The sequence below is a fragment of the Myxine glutinosa genome, chromosome 11 (genome assembly GCF_964187855.1).
Source record: "Myxine glutinosa chromosome 11, kmMyxGlut1.1, whole genome shotgun sequence".
Classification (NCBI taxonomy): Eukaryota; Metazoa; Chordata; class Myxini; order Myxiniformes; family Myxinidae; genus Myxine; species Myxine glutinosa.
The window spans coordinates 23,917,855-23,929,930 of NC_136271.1; the positions used below are offsets into that span (position 1 = coordinate 23,917,855).

The window sequence follows — 12,076 nt, forward strand, 5'->3', positions numbered from 1 at the left end:
TATATATATATATATATATATATATATATATATATATATATATATATATATATATGTATATATATATATTGTCATCCCTCGCTATATCGCGCTTCACTTTTCGCGGCTTCGGTACATCGCGGGTTTTTCTCGCTAGTATATGTAAAATTATATATCGGATTTTTCATTATATCACAGGATTCTGCGGCCTATAGGTATTTTTATTTTTTTAGATTTTAATTATTTTTGCGGTAAAATAAGCATTTTCTAGCCTAAAAAAAAAAAAAAAATATAAATAAAAATATAACACATTAATTAAAACCTATATTAAAAGAATATTACAGTAAATCGAAATAAAATACGCATTATAAATGAGTAGACAAAGAATCGCGCGTATGGAAAACCAAGCTTGGGTTGCTTGCGCTAGTTTGCCCAGATGATTTCGTACGCGGCACACTATTGGCAGATGGATGAGACGCGACCAATCAGAGCACGCTGTTCAGTATCCTGCGGTGTTGTGTTTTTGTGCATTTTGTGTAAAATTGTGAAGTTGTTTCAAGCCCTATGATGACGGGTAAACGTTCTGCGTCTTCTAAGGGTTCTGGCACTGAACCTAAGCGCCAGAGGAAGATGCTTAATATCGTAGAGAAGGTGAAACTCCTCGACATGTTAAAGGAAGGGAGAAGCTTTGCGGCTGTAGGCCGCCATTACGGGCTCAATGAATCTACGGTCCGGTACATTAAGAAGGACGAAAAGAATATAAGGGCGACGGCAGCAGTGTCCTTTAACCAGACAGCGAAAAGGGTGGTAACTTCACGCAATAAGGCCATTGTAAGGATGGAGTCTGCATTGGCCCTTTGGATCAGTGACTGCAGGAAGAAGAATATCCCACTGGATACCAACGTTATCCGTGAGAAGGCCAGGCAGCTTTACGCCAAGTTTGCTGAAGGCGCTGGCGACGACGACCCCGAATCCGAACCATCGACCACATCTCCCACCAAACCAACCAAATTCAATGCCAGCAAGGGCTGGTTTGAAAAATTTCAAAAACGATTTAAGCTAAAGAGCGTGGTCCTGCATGGAGAAGCTGCTTCTGCTGATAAAGCCGCCGCCGAGGGGTACGTGAATGAGACGTTCAGGACGATCATCGAGGAAGGGGGTTATAAGCCTGAACAAGTTTTTAATATGGATGAGACAGCCTTATTTTGGAAACAGATGCCGTCTCGCACTTTCATCATGATCGAGGAAGCCAGAGCCCCTGGATTTAAGGCCCACAAAGATCGGGTGACTTTAGTAATGTGTGGGAATGCTGCGGGCTTTATGATAAAGCCTGGTCTTATTTATAAGTCTAAAAACCCAAGGGTCCTCAAAAACAAAAATAAGAACCTGCTGCCAGTGTATTGGATGCACAACCAGAAGTCCTGGATTACGAAACTCCTCACATTGGATTGGTTGCACCAGTGCTTCATTCCCGAGGTCAAGCTTTATCTCGCAGAAAGTTCAAGGTGCTGTTGCTCATGGATAATGCAGGAGGTCACGTGCTCGACCTGTCGTATGATGGCGTACAAATAGAGTTCTTACCACCAAACACCACATCGCTGATACAGCCCATGGATTAAGGCGTCATTCGCGCATTTAAGGCACTTTATACGCGAAACACCCTGCAGCACCTGGTCGAGGCTATGGACTCAGACGAAAACTTCTCGCTGAAGGCGTACTGGCGTGAGTACAGTACACCATTGCAACGTGTCTGCAAAATATTCAGATGGCCATAAAGGAGATGAAGACAGAAACTTTGAATGCCTGCTGGAAAAAATTGTGGCCAGAAGTAGTCCACGATTACGTGTACAAGGGTTTCTCTCCTGACGAAGTCCACCACTCTGCAGTAGATAAGGCAGTGAAGCTGGCAAAATTACTAGGAGGAGATGGCTTCAACGAAATGACTCCCGATGACGTTGAGGAGCTGCTCGAGACCCACTCAGATCCGTTAACGGACGAAGACCTGGCGGAGATGACGAAGTCAGCAAGTGAGGAAGTCAGCAAGTGAGGAAGAAGAAGAGGAAGAAGAGGGTCCAGGGGATGAAGAAGAAGAAGGCCTATCACTGGAACGCCTCACAACCCTAGTGAGAATGGCAAAAGAACTTACGGAAAGGGCTGAAGAATGGGACCCCCAGATGATTCGTTCGTTGAAGTTCAGAAATGTAATCGACGGAGGCATTGAAATCTATAAAAACCTCCTCGCCCAGAAGAAAAGGCAGCGCCAGCAACTGCCCATCACTATGTTCCTCACCCGAAAAAAGAAAGAAGACACGCCTACGTCTTCAGCACGAAAAGAAATTCCGGACGACGACGAAGATACTGCACCACCTGACGAGGCGTCTGCTGAAGTGGCGCCTTCAGAAGAGCTGTAATGCTCTCCTTTGCTGTGCAGTACAGTAAAAACTATTATTGATATACTTACCCAGTATCTATTACAGTATTTTCAAATATACTGTACAGCTATATACACACGTACAAATATTTTTCTAATATGTAAGGATGGGTCTCAAAAGTGTGTTTAAGAGTGTAGAAAGGGTTTATAAGAGCGTGGGAAAGGTTTATAAGAGTATGGGGAGGGTTTTTAAAGACTTAAAATATATAAAAATAATAAAATAAATATATGGTTTCTACTTCGCGGATTTTCACCTATCACGGGGGGTTCTGGAACATAACCCCCGCGATAAACGAGGGATGACTGTATATATATATATATATATATATATATATATATATATATATATAATCTTTTTTTTTCCAATGAAATCATTTTCTTCACATCCACATTTCAAAAGCCATCAAGACAACCTTTAAAATGGTCCAGCTTTCCACCCAATACGGCAGTCTTGAATATATATTGTTGCGGTTTTAGAACCCACACTTGTTGTAAATAAATAACTCTTGTAAATATAACATTAAAGGTTAAAGGTTGCACCCCTAGTTAGTCCACAAGCAACACGTAGGCCACCTTTAAAATTCCAGTTATTTCATTATTATGTGTTTTAGTTAAGGCCGTGTTTCCAATAGTTGAACCTGCGTTGCATCAATCAAATAAGGAGTAGGCCCTTTCGTCCATTTTGCGACCTCTCTCTCCAAGCAACGCCATTATGCGCCTTCGTTAGCAGCGTTCGCTGCCATTGAGCTGAAGCTCGTTCAAACGACGCCATTACCCATGCGGTCAGGCTCGAGGAAGAAGGGGGCAGGACGCCAAGAACAAGGTGTGGCCCGTCAACCAGCCGTCAAAGGCGTGGCCGGTAAGCCCTCGCCAAACAACCAGGGCTGAGGTGAGATCGCTGGCGGGCGTGATTTTGGAGCGCGCGGAGTGATCTTGGCTCGTGTTATATAAGCGCGAGCGCAAAGCCCTATTACGGACTTGCACGGACTTCTTCTTTTGGTGAACCTGATGAGAGAGCGCTGAGTGCATTGCGAAAGCCTACACGGAGCGCACATTGGCAAAGGAGGACTCACTCGCTGGCGCTGAATAGAGAACTTGAGAGAGAGAGAGAGAGAGAGAGTGTTTGACTAGACCATACGTTTATCTATCTATAATTCCAGTAATCTCTGTCTGTACGTTTGTACGTTTGTCTGTGACCGCTGTTTCTCGACAACCACGGGTCCGATATACTTTTAACTTGCCAGGTATATTGCTGGGGACCCGAGGATGTGCCTTTTCAAGGTTTCATATTAATCGGACAATTACTTACCGAGCTATGTCCAAAAAACGATTCAACCAATCAGAGAGCAGCGAACGATCGCGTGTGCCGAACGTGGCGGGCACACTCTGCCTCGGATGGCACATTTGAGAGCGTATTCATTTATTTCACGTTTGCAAACTATGTTGGCGTTAAACTATGTTTTACAACTAATAAAAACGAATTTGCGATTCATTCGCTTTCCTGCGCGTTTGTGCACGCGATGGCGATTTCTTTACCAAACTCCGGAAGCCGTTCGCTTTGGACCAAACCATTGCATGTAAATAGAGGGGGGGGATTGTCACCACTCGCAAGCCGTTCGCTTTGGACCAAACCATTTCATGTAAATAGAGGGGGGGGATATAATTTTAGATATAGATATAGTACGGGCATGCCCTAGTTACATACAAAGGACACGAGCCTCCCCCCCCCGCCATATGTAAGGTCCGGTCGCGTTCCAACTACGTACGGAGCTGCCTGCCGGATTTTCGCCCGCGGGACCGGAGCCTGGACCCCATCGCCTGGACCATCTACCTGGACCTTCTACCCTACCAGCTACAATCCCTGTGTGAGTGTGTATGTTTGTCTGGGGTAATAAGTTAAGACTGTGATAAGACTGCCCTGTGTCCTGCTTCTTCTTCCTGTACATCCTTTTGTTTCCTATTTCCTCCTGTATATTTGTAATAAATTACCTTGTTCTTTCTTGGTTTTCCCTAATCCGATCGCATCCATCCTTTCTCTCAATTGAGTAACTGCGGCACGATCGCAACCGCTACAATCGGGTTTAGTCTTTGTTAATAGCTCGGACCGCGGATTGCTAACCGCTCGGCATTATCCATCATATCCGTGGTTCGAGCGAGAGTTATTCCCTCGTTTCCGGCGGGCGTTAGTACTTAGGTAGCAGCGAACCCCTAGGCCTAGCAAACCCTACCTAACGCCGCGCCGGGAAGGACGTTATAACTTCCAGGACTCGGGACGGCCAGCTAAAAAGACAAGGGGATTAACCCCCCCCCCTTTGATAATGGGAGAGCCGACCCCCGAGATCCGTAAAAAAAAAAAAAAAAAAAAAAAAAAAAATATATACAGTGGAACCTTGACTTACGAGTGCCCCAACTTACGAGTTTTTCGAGATACGAGCCGTCGCTCGGGCGGTTTATTGCTTTGAGATGCGAGCCGAGATCCGAGTTACGAGCTTTCGCCACCCGGTCACGTGGTTATCTTGCCGTTCAAGTACAGTATCTCTGTCGTATAGCGCTGCATTTTTGTTTTCGCATGTTGGTTATTTTGAGTTTACGCCGCCAGGTGGGTTCCGGTCACGTGGTTATCTTGCCGTGCACGTACAGTATCTCTGTCGTATAGCGCTGCATTTTTGTTTTCGCATGTTGGTTATTTTGAGTTTACGCCGCCAGGTGGGTTCCGGTCACGTGGTGATCTTGCCGTGCACGTACAGTATCTCTGTCGTATAGCGCTGCATTTTTGTTTTCGCATTTTGGTTATTTTGGAAAATTTCATGTTCATGTCGAACATTTCATGTTCATGTTCATGTTTTCATGTTCATGCCATGCCAGGCCACAACTTGTTCAGAGTGCCGGCGATAGCTCGCCTTCTCTTTGTGGAAAACACGGTGAGATCCTTAACATCCAACAACTAATGGGACGCAAACGGGGCGCCCAGTTTAGCGGTACACACATTGATGAATCACCCTGCCTGTGATTCACCCATGACAGGTTATAGCTGGGTCGGGATTCAAACCCAGGCTGGACAGTTTAGAGTCAAGTGTGCATACCTCCAGTCCAGGCCATCCTGCCAACTTGTATGCTGCATACAGGTGAAATATAAAGCGCGAGATATTTTTATATATACTGTATATTTAAAAGAAAATTGGTGTGGTTTTTGGCGGGCTGGAACGGATTAATAGCATTTCAATGCATTTCAATGGGGAAATTTGATTTGAGATACCAGCAATTTGAGTTACGAGCTCGGTCACAGAACGAATTAAACTCGTAAGTCAAGGTTCCACTGTATATATATATATATATTGTTGCAGATATGGGATTTGCATCCATCCATATCCGCTTGTAAATATTCCCCTATTTCCTCAATACTTCCCAACCATCCCCAATCCCCCATTCCCTAGTCCCATTTTCTGTAAACAACACTCTGTAGACCCGACCTCCCCCTATTTCCCCCATTAAATGTCGTGCCCAGGTTCACCGCATCTCATGTAAGACAACTATAGGACATCTTGCTAGTTATTCTTAGTCTATGTCAGTTAAGGACTCGTTTCCATTAATTCTGACCCTTCGTTGCACCAGAATGTGATTGTATGGCACCGTTAGGAAGTTTAGGACCTCCCAATACCTCCCCGCAGCTCTTCCTCACAGTTCAACAACAAAAACAACAAAAAACAACCACCACAACAACGAGCGCAGGGAGTGCACGTCCTCACTCCGGCTTGGTTGGTAGGGGTGTTGGGAGGGCACCAGGCCTTCCCAACGAGCCGCCATCGAACATGTGCTCGACGGGGTTACCAAATAGGGGCTCCCTGTCAGCTCCTCGTCAAGGGCGGAGCCCGGTAACCCCCGCACCCAATGGAAGCGGCGGACCGGCCCAGTGGGGCGGAACCAACCAGCCGAGGGCGTGTCACTCCCCGCTGAGCATGCGCAGGGAGAGGGAGGTGACGTCAGATGCGCGCTGAGCTTGGAGAAAGAAAGACGTCCCCTCCGAGCACTGTGACACCTCCCCGCATCTTCTGGACCGTGCTTTATCCTGTCCCCGAGCCAAGGTGCACCTTGTGCTATCGACCTACCTGTCCCTTCCTGCCATCAATCCCTGTGTAAGTCAGCCTTGTTCCGTTTGTCTGTGGTCTGTCTGGGATAAGATAAGATGGTAATTAAGTGCCCATCTCTTCTGTGTCTTTACCTCACTGCCTTGTAATCTACCCCTTTTCTCCACCACTGTAATTATACCCTCCTCCGGAGGTCTTGAGAACTGTACCCCTTGCGTCGTTTCCTCTTTCCCAGTCGTCGTGTCCTTTCTCTCATTGATTTGGCATAGCGCAATCTGGCCAACGTCTGGGTGAATCGGGTGAGTTGGGGAAGAATCGGGGGAACTGTTCGGTCGCGGTAATACCAACCGCTCGGTAAATAACATCTTTAACCGCGTCCGCAACAATTGGTGTCTGGGAGTGAGATACGGACCTGAAGCGCGCTTAACGCACTCAAAATTACAAGTCACCGAAATTCGATTTTGTTTTACAAAAAAACCCGAATTTTGAAAGTCGCGCTATGGGAGATCAAGACGGCTGGGTTCCGGTAGAGGAGAGTGAGGCAGGGTCGATCCAGGACCAAATTGAGGGACATGAGGAGAGCGAAGCAGTGAGGGCGGCAGGTTCGCAAAATGGCGCCTCGCACATGGCTACGGCGACCGTGCCCGCGACCGTAGCAGCGCCGCTGGTGGATTTGAACCTTTTTTTTTATACAAATGAAGGCCCTTATGGACAAGAATAGCGAAGAAATGGAAAGCAGGATGATGGGGGTAATGGGGAACCGGATGGATGCTCAGAGTGAGCAAATGAGGGCTGATAGTGAGCGATTGGGGGGCGAAATGGGGGGCAAAATGGGAGAAATGGGGAAACGGCTAGAAGCTAAAGTAGAGGGGTTAGACAATGGGATAGAAGGGGTGAAACATGGGTTAAAGGGGGTAGAAAACAGAATGGCCGCTCAAGAGAATCAAATGGAAGGGATGAGAAAGGGGTTAGAGGGGTTAGAAAACAGTATGGAAGGCAAATTGAGGGACATGAGGACCCAAGCGGAAAGGGAAGTTAAACAAATGGGGCAGCAGATAGAGGGGGTCAGAATGGGGGTAGAAACTAAATTGGATGCTCACAGGGAGGAAATGGAGCAGATGAGGGTGGCATCTGGGCAGGAGATGCAAGTGATGGGAGAGGAGATCAGAAGAGGTGTGAGTGAGGCGGTCGGAGGAGTGCGCGAGGAGGTGAGGCACTGTGAGGAGCGCATGGAGAAGGAGGTGAGAAAGGGGACTGTAAAATTGCAAGGTGGTATAGAGGAGTTGACGCTGGGAGTAGAACAACTGACAGTGGGACAAAAGGAGTTGGGGGACCAGGTAAAGAAGAATACAGCGGTAATAGGGGGTTTAAAATCGACACAGAAGGAGATGAAAAAGGACGTAGGGGTAATTAAAAAAGAGTGTCAGATGGTACATGAGGACCTGACGAGGAAAATGAACAAGGTGGTAGAGGTGATGGAGGTTAAAGAGCGGGAGGTGCGGGAGCACATAGAAAAAAATAAGGTGGAGTTAGAGGAAGAACTTAAGGGCACGAGGAGATGAAGGAGGAGATGAAGGAGGTGAAGCAGAAATTAGAAGAAGTGGAAGAAGGGGTGAGCGAAATTAAGAAGCGACGGAGAGGGGATGAGAAAGAGATAAAAGAGGAAGTTAAAGAATTGGTCCAAAGTCTGTGTTCGGATCGTGATGATGTGCTCATTAACAGGATGAGGGATTCGCAGGTGATGGAGGAGAAGCGAAGAGAAAGAGGACCCGGTGTAAGTGGTGACCAATATGGTCGTGCGTGTGATGCGCCAGGTGATTTAATAAGCTTGGGGGTCGAGATGGACCCGGATGTTCGTGAGAGGCCAAGAGTGAGGTGTATGGCTGGTCCGGAGTGTATGGAACGAGGGTTCGAGCGAGAGGGTCCGGTGATGGGAGAGGTGTGAGGTGTGAGTGAGCAAGGTTGTGGTGGTATGGAATGGGTAGCGGGTTGCGGAAGCGTGACCCATGCATCGACACCAACAGGGGTAGTTTTTAGAGGGACAGGGGAGGCACGGGAGCCCCTTGGGGGTAATGTACTGTGGGGGCCCGGCCGGTTCGGCCCCGCGCTGACCCCGCAAGGGGCGACGCACAGGGTCCGGCAGGCGGGCAACGACTCACATACGAGGTGGTCCCACAAGGTCCCACTCGCGCCGTATGACGGTGGGTAAGGGTGGCATCCCTGCCACCCTTCCCATGATTGGGGCAAATGCGCTATAGATTATGGGGTGTCTGGCAGTGAAAACTAGCCCAGGTGGGTTAGGTTATATTGATAGGGACTAGAGGTGACTATGGGTGACAAGATTTAAGTAAGAGACTTGGTACCTGTAGTGGGGACGTAGTAGCTTAGTGTTTGATAATGACGTGGGAGCGCTGAGTGTAAGGGAAGAAAGAGGAGCGCGAGTTTTAGAAGGGAGTAGACAGAGCAGATGATGCAGTGTGAATGGAAGTGCTGGTGAGCAGCTTCAAATGAGGCATCGGTGAGGCAATGCTCCGAGGTGTGTGTGAGTGTACAAGTGATGAATGAGAGAGCATTGCGGATGAGTGTCATGGTGAGTAGTGAGTGTTGTGGATCAGCGCGAATGCGCTTGGGGGAGAGAAGGGTGCAGGCGGGACCAAGTATGAGAGCACAGGTGTGCAAGTACAGGTGTGTGGAATATATGGAGCAGAGAATGAGTGGTGTGGAGAGAGTTGGAGTAAGTGGTACGGAGTGGTGTGCGTGGTGCAAAGGTGTGGATGGGGGAAGAGTGGACCCCCATCACGGATACCCGGGGCGGGTAGTGTAAGTGTTAGGTAGAGGGTATAGGTAAATTGTGGTTGGATATTGGCATCTGTGGTGCGGGTGGAAGAATGGTGATTGGATGGGTGCATTAGTGTTGTGGAAATGGCTGGGCATGTAGCCTGTTAGTGTGTGTAGTTGGTTTGGGCACTCCACCACTGTGAGGATGTCGGCCAAGTGAGGCCGCAGGTGGGCTCTGGGAGCCGGTAGTTGTGGATGGGGCCCGAGGATCCGGAGGACGGACCCGGGTAGCCCAGTGCCAGAGGGCACCGAGGGGTGACAGAGCCAGGACGGGCCTTCCCCAGTTAGTTAGGTTAGGGTGAGGAGCTAGGTAAGCTCGGGTGGCAACTGCAGTGGTGGAGGTGTGCAGGTGGGTAGACTTGCTGGGAGAGCTACACGTCGCAGCCCAGAAATTGTGCAAGGGCACCGGGAGATGAATCGGGGGAGTGAGACCCCAAATTGAGAAGCACCACAGTTTGGTCAATGGGAATTGGTTTTTAGAACCCATAGTGTAAGTTGGCCAATGGATTGGCAGGGAAAGACCCCGGGTAATGTAAAGTTGTTAAAGTCATTTAGGAAATAGTTAGGATTGATGAACCTGTCGCACCATACGCAGCCACTTACCTGAGGTGATGCTGATGACTCCACACCTGTGTTTTCTTTGTTTTGTGTTGCAGGAAAGGAGATTTGCTGTTTGGATTTGTGAGACGCATCACGACGTGGATGAGACATTGGGGTGATTCCATCTCTCCCTCCTTAGGAGGGACTGATGATGAATTGGTGATGGCAAATTTTGATGTTGAGTTGGAGATGGCAGATTTTGATGAGAGTTGGAAATGGCAAATTTGATTGGTTAGGAGGGAGAGAAGACAAATTTGGTTTCTGGGAGGAACGGGAAAGACAGTAGGGACGTTGTTGATGTGTAAAGTAGATGTTTATGGGTAGTGTTGTGTTTTGTGGATACAGTAAGGGGTAAGGGAGGGGCAATGTAGGTTACCTGGTGGGGGGGGGGGGGGGGGGCGTACGGTAGGAACGTACCTGTCTCACCTGGTTCCCATGTGCCCCCAGTGTGCATTACCTTGTATTGCGTGCACTTTTGCGCCCTTACCACCTTACTCACTTGTCTTCTTTTGTCTCCCATCTACGAGGATCTGGCTTTGGGGCAGAGAGAGAGGAGAGAGAGGTGCTGGCTCCGTAGTTGTGGGCCTGTACTTCCGCTGCTTGCTGCCTGGATCGATACACCATATGGACCGCACTTTTTGTGGCCGCCCACAATGGACCGCAGTTCTTTTGCGGCCAAGCACCACCCGTGGATGGACCTCTGGGTCAACGTGGCACCTATGCCATACAGGTGAACCACTTTTAGTTGGCCCCCCTGACGGCCACAATTCAGAAATGGACGCGGTTGGCGCCTTTCTTTATTTCTAAAGAAGCCAGAAGGCCAAGTGCACTCCATGAAGGCAAGACCAGCGGCAGAACATCGGCCGGCTGCGACACCACCGGTGACCATGGACACTTAATTGTGCATTTTTATGAACACTTTATTGGTGCACCGGATGGTGCTGACTGTGCGTAATGGGGTGGTGCTTTTGGTGCTTGGACGGGGTGCTCTGCACATTATTAAAGGCCGTAGGGCCACAGGGCACTCGTGGGTTGGTGTATCGATGCTGGCATGCGTGCTCTCCCTATGCATAACATCTGCATGTGTTCCTCAAAGAACAGGTCCTGGATCGTAGTGTAAATATCAGTGTTGTATAAATAATGCTCCCTACCGGCTGTATGTTTAGTTTGAGGATGCTTTCCGCGATTCGGTTATCCTGTGGGTGTGTTTCTGTTAGGAGAAGGGTGCAACGTCGCAGGGGGACATATTTACTCATTTGTGAACATCTGTAAAACTGTCGCACTCAGGGTTGAGTTAATAGTAGAGGGAACTACATCTGAGTGCCACACTAAAGTAGGTAAAAATTTATCGGGTCGGGACGCCACGAGGTAGAGAAGGGTGCAGTGTTGCGGATATGGGATTTGCATCCATCCATATCCGCTTGTAAATATTCCCCTATTTCCTCAATACTTCCCAACTATCCCCAATCCCCCATTCCCTCGTCCCATTTTCTGTAAACAACACTCTGTAGACCCGACCTCCCCCTATTTCCCCCATTAAATGTCGTGCCCAGGTTCACCGCATCTCATGTAAGACAACTATAGGACATCTTGCTAGTTATTCTTAGTCTATGTCAGTTAAGGACTCGTTTCCATTAATTCTGACCCTTCGTTGCACCAGAATGTGATTTTATGGCACCGTTAGGAAGTTTAGGACCTCCCAATACCTCCCCGCAGCTCTTCCTCACAGTTCAACAACAACAACAACAACCACAACAACGAGCGCAGGGAGTGCGCGTCCTCACTCCGGCTTGGTTGGTAGGGGTGTTGGGAGGGCACCAGGCCTTCCCAACGAGCCGCCATCGAACATGTGCTCGACGGGGTTACCAAATAGGGGCTCCCTGTCAGCTCCTCGTCAAGGGCGGAGCCCGGTAACCCCCGCACCCAATGGAAGCGGCGGACCGGCCCAGTGGGGCGGAACCAACCAGCCGAGGGCGTGTCACTCCCCGCTGAGCATGCACAGGGAGAGGGAGGTGACGTCAGATGCGCGCTGAGCTTGGAGAAAGAAAGACGTCCCCTCCGAACGCTGTGACACCTCCCCGCATCTTCTGGACCGTGCTTTATCCTGTCCCCGAGCCAAGGTGCACCTTGTGCTATCGACCTA

The 12,076-nt window shown here is 48.8% G+C and overlaps 1 protein-coding gene across 1 annotated transcript in view; it reads right to left on the reverse strand.

Annotated features, from left to right (window-relative positions):
• DMAP1 (DNA methyltransferase 1 associated protein 1) overlaps positions 1–12,076 on the reverse strand; it is a 59,299-nt gene that overhangs the window by 40,323 nt on the left and 6,900 nt on the right. The window lies entirely within an intron of this gene.